The following is a 6508-nucleotide window of genomic DNA, read 5'->3' on the forward strand; positions in this document are numbered from 1 at the left end:
TTGCCTCTTGTCATAATCACTTGTGGTGACGTAACCTCTAGCCTAATGATTTTCCTGAAATTGTGCGACACTAGATTGTCTTACTTTGCCGTAATAAAGAGTAATGTTCTTGGTCCAATCCTCAGATGCTGTATTTTTCATTTTTTATTATGTGTAAAACTGGGCTAATCCTTCTAATTAGCTCAGCAGGCTGACAATGGGAATCTACACGGTATAATTGCGATGTAACTGGGATGTCCATAACAGATATTAATATTTAATAATATTTGATGTTGTTATGAGACCTCTACTGTTTGTTCAACAGTCAATATCAGTGGTATGAGTATGTCTGTAACAGGTGATTGACATTTACCAAAGATCATTTTTGAGGGTAAAAGAAGCATCACTCTGTAACACCACTGTACAACCGCGAGTGTTTTTGTAGTTCCAACAACTCCAACAGAGTGATTAATCTTCTCTTGAGCAGACTGTGGAAGTCGTATTCCCCAGTTAAACCTTTACTCATATCATTTCAGTAATTTAAGCTTATCAATTCTATAGTTTTGAATCAGGACCTTCAGTATTTGGATCAAATAAGATTTTTTAGAAGGCTACAGCTGTTATTTCAATGTGTCAGATACATATTTGATCAACATTTAGGTAAATATAAGCATCAGATCAGACTAGAAATATTAGAGGACTTGGATCGGAATCAGGGCCAAAAACTCTGATCTTAAGTCAATGTATATTAGTGTGCTTGCATGTTCGCTTATAAACGTGTCAGTGTATCGTTTGTCAGAAAAGGGAACCCTGATCCTTCAGACTATTAGAAGCAGAGCCCTGGTAGCCCCCAGTAGCCTGCGGCTCTCAGAAATAGCTTTTTAAAAGGGTGCCAGTCTCCCCTGTTTCCTCAGGATCCAGGTGCTTTTAATTGGATTTCTTTGACAAGATTATTGCCTGCTCTCAGGCCAAATGTTGATGGTGTGCAGTTTTAACAAGTGTGCCTACAGTATATAGTCACTTTAATCATGAGTAAACTTCCCAAAGAACTTTGATTTGATTGGAAATTACAATGTGACCTAATGTTGACCCCGCCAATGGTGCAATTGCTTATAGTCCTCCATAAAGCCTGGTGAGACTTCATCAATTTATATGCTGTGAATCATCAAGTCTGACACACATGTTGTATATCTTCATGTAATACCACAGCTTTGGAGAAATGAGAGACTTTTTAATATTTCCAGATCCATTTAGTACAACCACCTTCACTAGGGAATGAATTAAAATCCACAATGTGTAGACAGTATAAAATAATGTAGCCCCTCCAAGGTATTCTGACCTTCTTAAATGAAACTGACTTAAGGATGAGCATGTACTGAAGGCAGGGAGCTACACCATCCAGCCCTATAATCCCTTAGAAAATGGCTCTTTTAAAATCCTATTATAACGCCATAGCAGGTCCAAGCTTGGTCAAAGCAATTAGTCAGAGGAAACGAGCTCCATTTCTCTGTCTAAATGGGGCACATGAATTGATAAAGACAGAATAAGATCATATCATGCAGATTTGAATGTTTTATTGTTTAATATAATTGTGCTAGGCTTCTTGGTGCTCATCAAAGACAAGATGCCTCCACAAGGACAATTAATATGTAGGTTATTGTCTATACGGAGATAGTTACTGGTCCGATATTATTACGTGATTCCATTTTCAAATTGTGTGTATTATGGCTCATAAAAAGGGGTATTTATTGAATTTGAACCGGCAGATGAACCAGGCTGGTCTGCTGAGAGATGGTGTTCCAGTTTAAATGCTTCATAAAATGCTCAATTAGAAAGATTTATGCCATTTTTTATTTCAGAGAGTCAGTGTAATCCAAGTAAGCTGTAATGTTCTGACTTTAGCCAGTGTGAAACAGCCTGAAAAATTTAAATATTTAATTATATCTTCATTAAACACTTCTCATATAGTCTGTTTGTGTACAGGTTCATGTAACTTCGCTACAAAATGGTCACCCTGTGAAATATGAATTATATTCGAATTTTGAAAGCCTATTGTAATTGCTCGGTCCTAGGTGGTATTCTGTCATAGTACTGCTGAGAGGCTCTGCAATAATTGAGTGATGAAGTATGATTTGAGACATAGGCTACTTTTGTCGGGGCTCAGCCGGGAAATTTTAACAAGATACTGGTGGAGGTTGGGACATCAGGTGGGAGTTTATTACGGCACTACTTCTGACTCCACTGTGTCATGCCCCTCATGCTGTGTCTCATCTGCTCCTGCCCGCCAGTTGTTAAAGCCAGCTAAAAATGGGTTCTGGTGTTGTTGGCACTAATCTAACACCATACAATTTATTGAGGAACGTTGGGGTGTTGAACAAATTGGAGTGTGAGGTCCCTACCCAGCCAAACTCCAAAAGTATCGAGAGTGAAAAAGTTCTGAATTGAGACACATTTTTTGACTCAAGTTGGAGACTATGAGTCATCTTTGACCAGCCTCTCAAGCACTGCTAGATCTGTTTTTTTTTTAAACTGAAGAATATGTAATACACCGTTTGCACAACTAGCTTTAGCCAAAGTCCTACCTTAAACATACTTATCTAAATATAGCCTAGTCTGTTTACTGTAAACAGGTTTGACTGGTGATGTTAATGGTGTTTATGTTTAAGAAACTTCTATGAGTTCCTGAAAGATGACAGGAATGCTTGAGAGCCCCAATTGTAAAGCACTGCTGCCATTTATTAGGACTGTGCTACAGAAGCAGAGCTAAATATTACAGAAGGTTTACTTAAATAAGCCATTATTCCCAACCAAAATGAACTTCATTAGTGGCAAAGGACGGAAAGCTGTTTCAAGAGACTTGATGTTCTTGCCAAACAGTACGTTGCTATTCCTGCCACCGCGGTGCCTGCAGAGACTGGTTTACACTGCGGGTAAGTGGTTAACAGACTGTTGATGCCTTGGCCAAGGATGTGCTTGTTTTCACGAGAAATAAGCTTGAACATTGAAAGCAAGGGTTCGTCATTAGACCTACATGTTGTAAGTATTGTGTATTGACTCAAAAAATGTGTGTACTATGCAGTTACGAAAGACACGTTTAAATTCTTTTCTGTTTTGGTCTATTTTATGTTGAGATCTTTTGTAGCTTTTAGTTGCCTCCTTATTGAGATGGATGAATGAATAAAACTCACACAGGAAGGGTATGAAAATTTGTAATCTGAAAAGTAACTAGTAATTATAGTTGTCAGACAAATGTGAGTAAATCGTAAAATGTTCAATATTTGCCTCTAAGATGTAGTGGAATACAAGTGTAAAGTTTCATAAAATGGAAATACAAGTACCTCGAATTTGTACTTAAGTACAGTACTTGAGTAAAAGTACTGAGTTACATTCCGCCACTAGTTATTGTTAAATAATACTATCTACTGATCTGTTATAGTAGAAATTATTGGCTTATCATATCAGTAAAACTAGTAAGACGGCAAAGCACTGAATCATGTTCACTGCAAATGTCAGGTGTTTGTGTAAGTACTACCCCATTTAAAATAAACTCCACCTTACTCCAACAAAAGTATTTTTGTTCAGTAATACTACTGATATAATGGTAAAAGAAAAGCCTTCCAAAATGATTAAAAAACAATACTTGAACAAATTGACTTCAGCGCTACTGAAGTTGTTACTTCCTAGTTTTCACTTGTACAATCATTTATTTTTTTTAGTGAAATAAAATCTCCTCAAACTAAACCTGTTGTCTGTTAGACAAGTAAAGTAAGCTTTATTTTTGAATATTAAGATAGCATGGTGTTTTTTTTTGGTGTACTTTGAATTGAACAAAGCTTTCAGTATCTTCAGAGAGGAAAGTCCAGCAGGAGGCTCAAACGACAGAATACAATATTTAATATTGATACAGGCAATATTTGGTCAGTTTGCAAGTCGGAGATTAGGATGACAAGTGTTCCACTACACACAACATTTTTTTCGCTTAATTTCATTTGTGTTAATCTTGGCACTTTATCAGCTTCAACATTTATATGGTATACATTATTCATATTGAAGCAGAATGTTTAATACGGCAAGGCAAGTACATTCCAGCTGATGTGGTGGTGGTTGCCCCCATGAAACACAATTAGGGCCATTGGAAGTGCATGTCATCTCTCCTGTACAAATCAAATTTAGAGGACATATATGCTCCTCTATTGGCAGCTAAATGCTTCTTCTCAGGGTCCGGCAGGTTTTAAGGCTGCCATATTATTTATTCTGAAACCACATGGTCCATAGACAAAAACAGGAAAGAGGCCTTTTACTGAGGCTACATAGAAGAGTAGTTTTGTCACATTTTTCCTCCTTGCTGTTTCTCATTTGCTACATTTTTATCATGCACTTAAATGCATTTCCTTTCTTGTTTTAAGTGAAGTACTTTTTTTTGACTCAACAGACAGGACTTCTGTCATCCACTTAGGCTGGATTTATACTTGACTCAAGGGCATATCACATATCAATAGCGTAGATTTTAATGTATAGTTCAGATTTGATAGCACCACCACAACACCAGATGGATCTATTGTACATCACCGGGCCGTACCGTGCCTTAATCATATTCCCCACAGTAATTGTGTTTACACTCTTTCATTCACTGTGTGATATAGAGCAATGATGGGATGGTTTACCTTGTTTCATTACTGAACGGGAGACTACTGCTGTGCAATTGCCGAGTTTATGTCCTTTAATTCACTGTGGTAAAGAGCGGTGATCACGGCAAGCAGAGAGTTTGCAGTAGAAATATTCTTCACCTGGTATCTTATCGGAGAAACACATGCAGCTTCCGGTCTCCACGCTGTATCTTCATAGCCCCGACCAGGAGTTGAATTTTTGAGTAGCTACAGAGGCTACATGCATAAACTCAGAAACTATGCCATAAATATGCCATAATAGCAGCAAAGTAAACCCTCAGCAACACTAATAGGAGGTAGTTGGCATGCTCAAAGTACACAAGCTGTTGTCACACACTGCTTTCATTGGCCAGAGCGACACAATCGGCAAGACACCCCGCTGCAAACATCGAGCGTGTTTGACTGACAATTTGATTTGAACTCATCTTGAACATGTCGGGAGCCAGTTCTGTCTGTAAATGGGAGCTTGCTTTTACTTGCATAAAATTAGTTGAAAATAACACTCTGTAGAAATTCGAAAGTCTCCAACAGGTTTGCCATTTAACTCTGCTGACTGACTCAGCATGTCGGGATCTTTTGTTAAAGAAAGAGGCATTGTTATTGGCGTCAACTTGAACTGTGGGGGCCGAATGTCAGTCAATGAAACCAGCCGTTTTTGACATTTGCTGTACAAAGCTATTCAGTGTCAACACCACTAAGTCAGCGCTATCAGGAAGTGGATCTATTGGCATATGACGAATGTCAGTGTAGGAACCAGCATGCAGGAACAAGGACTTAACCAGGTTTATTATTGGATTTCTGTCCTAACCTTCAACCCGTTCCTGAGAGAGTGGTTATTATTTCCCAAAGAGCAGGCTGATCTGGGTCTGCGTCCAGGTCTGGTAGGTCACAAACACCCACACAGAGACCCGGGAGTGATGGAGCGTCAGTACATGGTCAACATCCATGACAAATCTCCTGTCAGACAAGTTCTCATTCCACCTACTAAACACGGAGGGCAAAACATTATCTTAGAGGCAAAACTCTGACATTTTAAGACACAAACAGCTATACAAAGAAAATGACAAAAAAGATTCTTTTGATAAATATAAGTATGTTTAGGAACTGAAATCTTGCACTACAAATGGAAAATGTAATTCTAAAATTGCCATAATCTTGTAAAGTACTGAAAAATCTAACCCCTTGATTAAAACTGTTCAAGTGAAATAAATATTGAAATGATTCTACCTTGTAGAAATGAGACTTAAATGCCAACCGGAATAACAAAGCATAACAAAGCCATCTGAAAGCTTATGTAACGAATGCTAGTGATGAGTAAAGCCTATGGATCAAATGCAGTTGGTAATAGTATGAACAGTAAGAGATGCAACCTGTGAAGCAACAACACCATCTGGCCATACTTCTGTTTGTACTGTATATGACTGATGATGTATTTTCTGAGAATCTGCTATAAAATGGGCCTTCAGTTCTGTTGAAATGCCATTTTTGTATGGAAACATAAAATTCTACATATCAAACATAACAGATATCGAAACAACCAACATGTGATCACTAATTGTTTAATAATATTACTAACATTTAGGAATGTGTTGAGTAAATGTTTGGGTCAGTCCGGAAGTATTTAATCATCTTGGAAACAAACTGTTAAATACATGTGTAATGTTGTTAAATAGTAAAGCTAATCTCACTGGTAGTTGTTTTCAGCTTATTTCTGTTATTGAGTTTGAAAAGTAATCACATGTTAATTGCACAGCTTTCAATTAAACACTGAAGAAGAAGCTTCTCAGGAGAATCCCATTTACTGAGAGAGACAGTCTGAGTTGTCCTAAATCATGTAGATCAATTACAAATTAGCATCCTAA

This window comes from Enoplosus armatus, chromosome 6, assembly GCF_043641665.1.
Source record: "Enoplosus armatus isolate fEnoArm2 chromosome 6, fEnoArm2.hap1, whole genome shotgun sequence".
NCBI lineage: Eukaryota > Metazoa > Chordata > Actinopteri > Centrarchiformes > Enoplosidae > Enoplosus > Enoplosus armatus.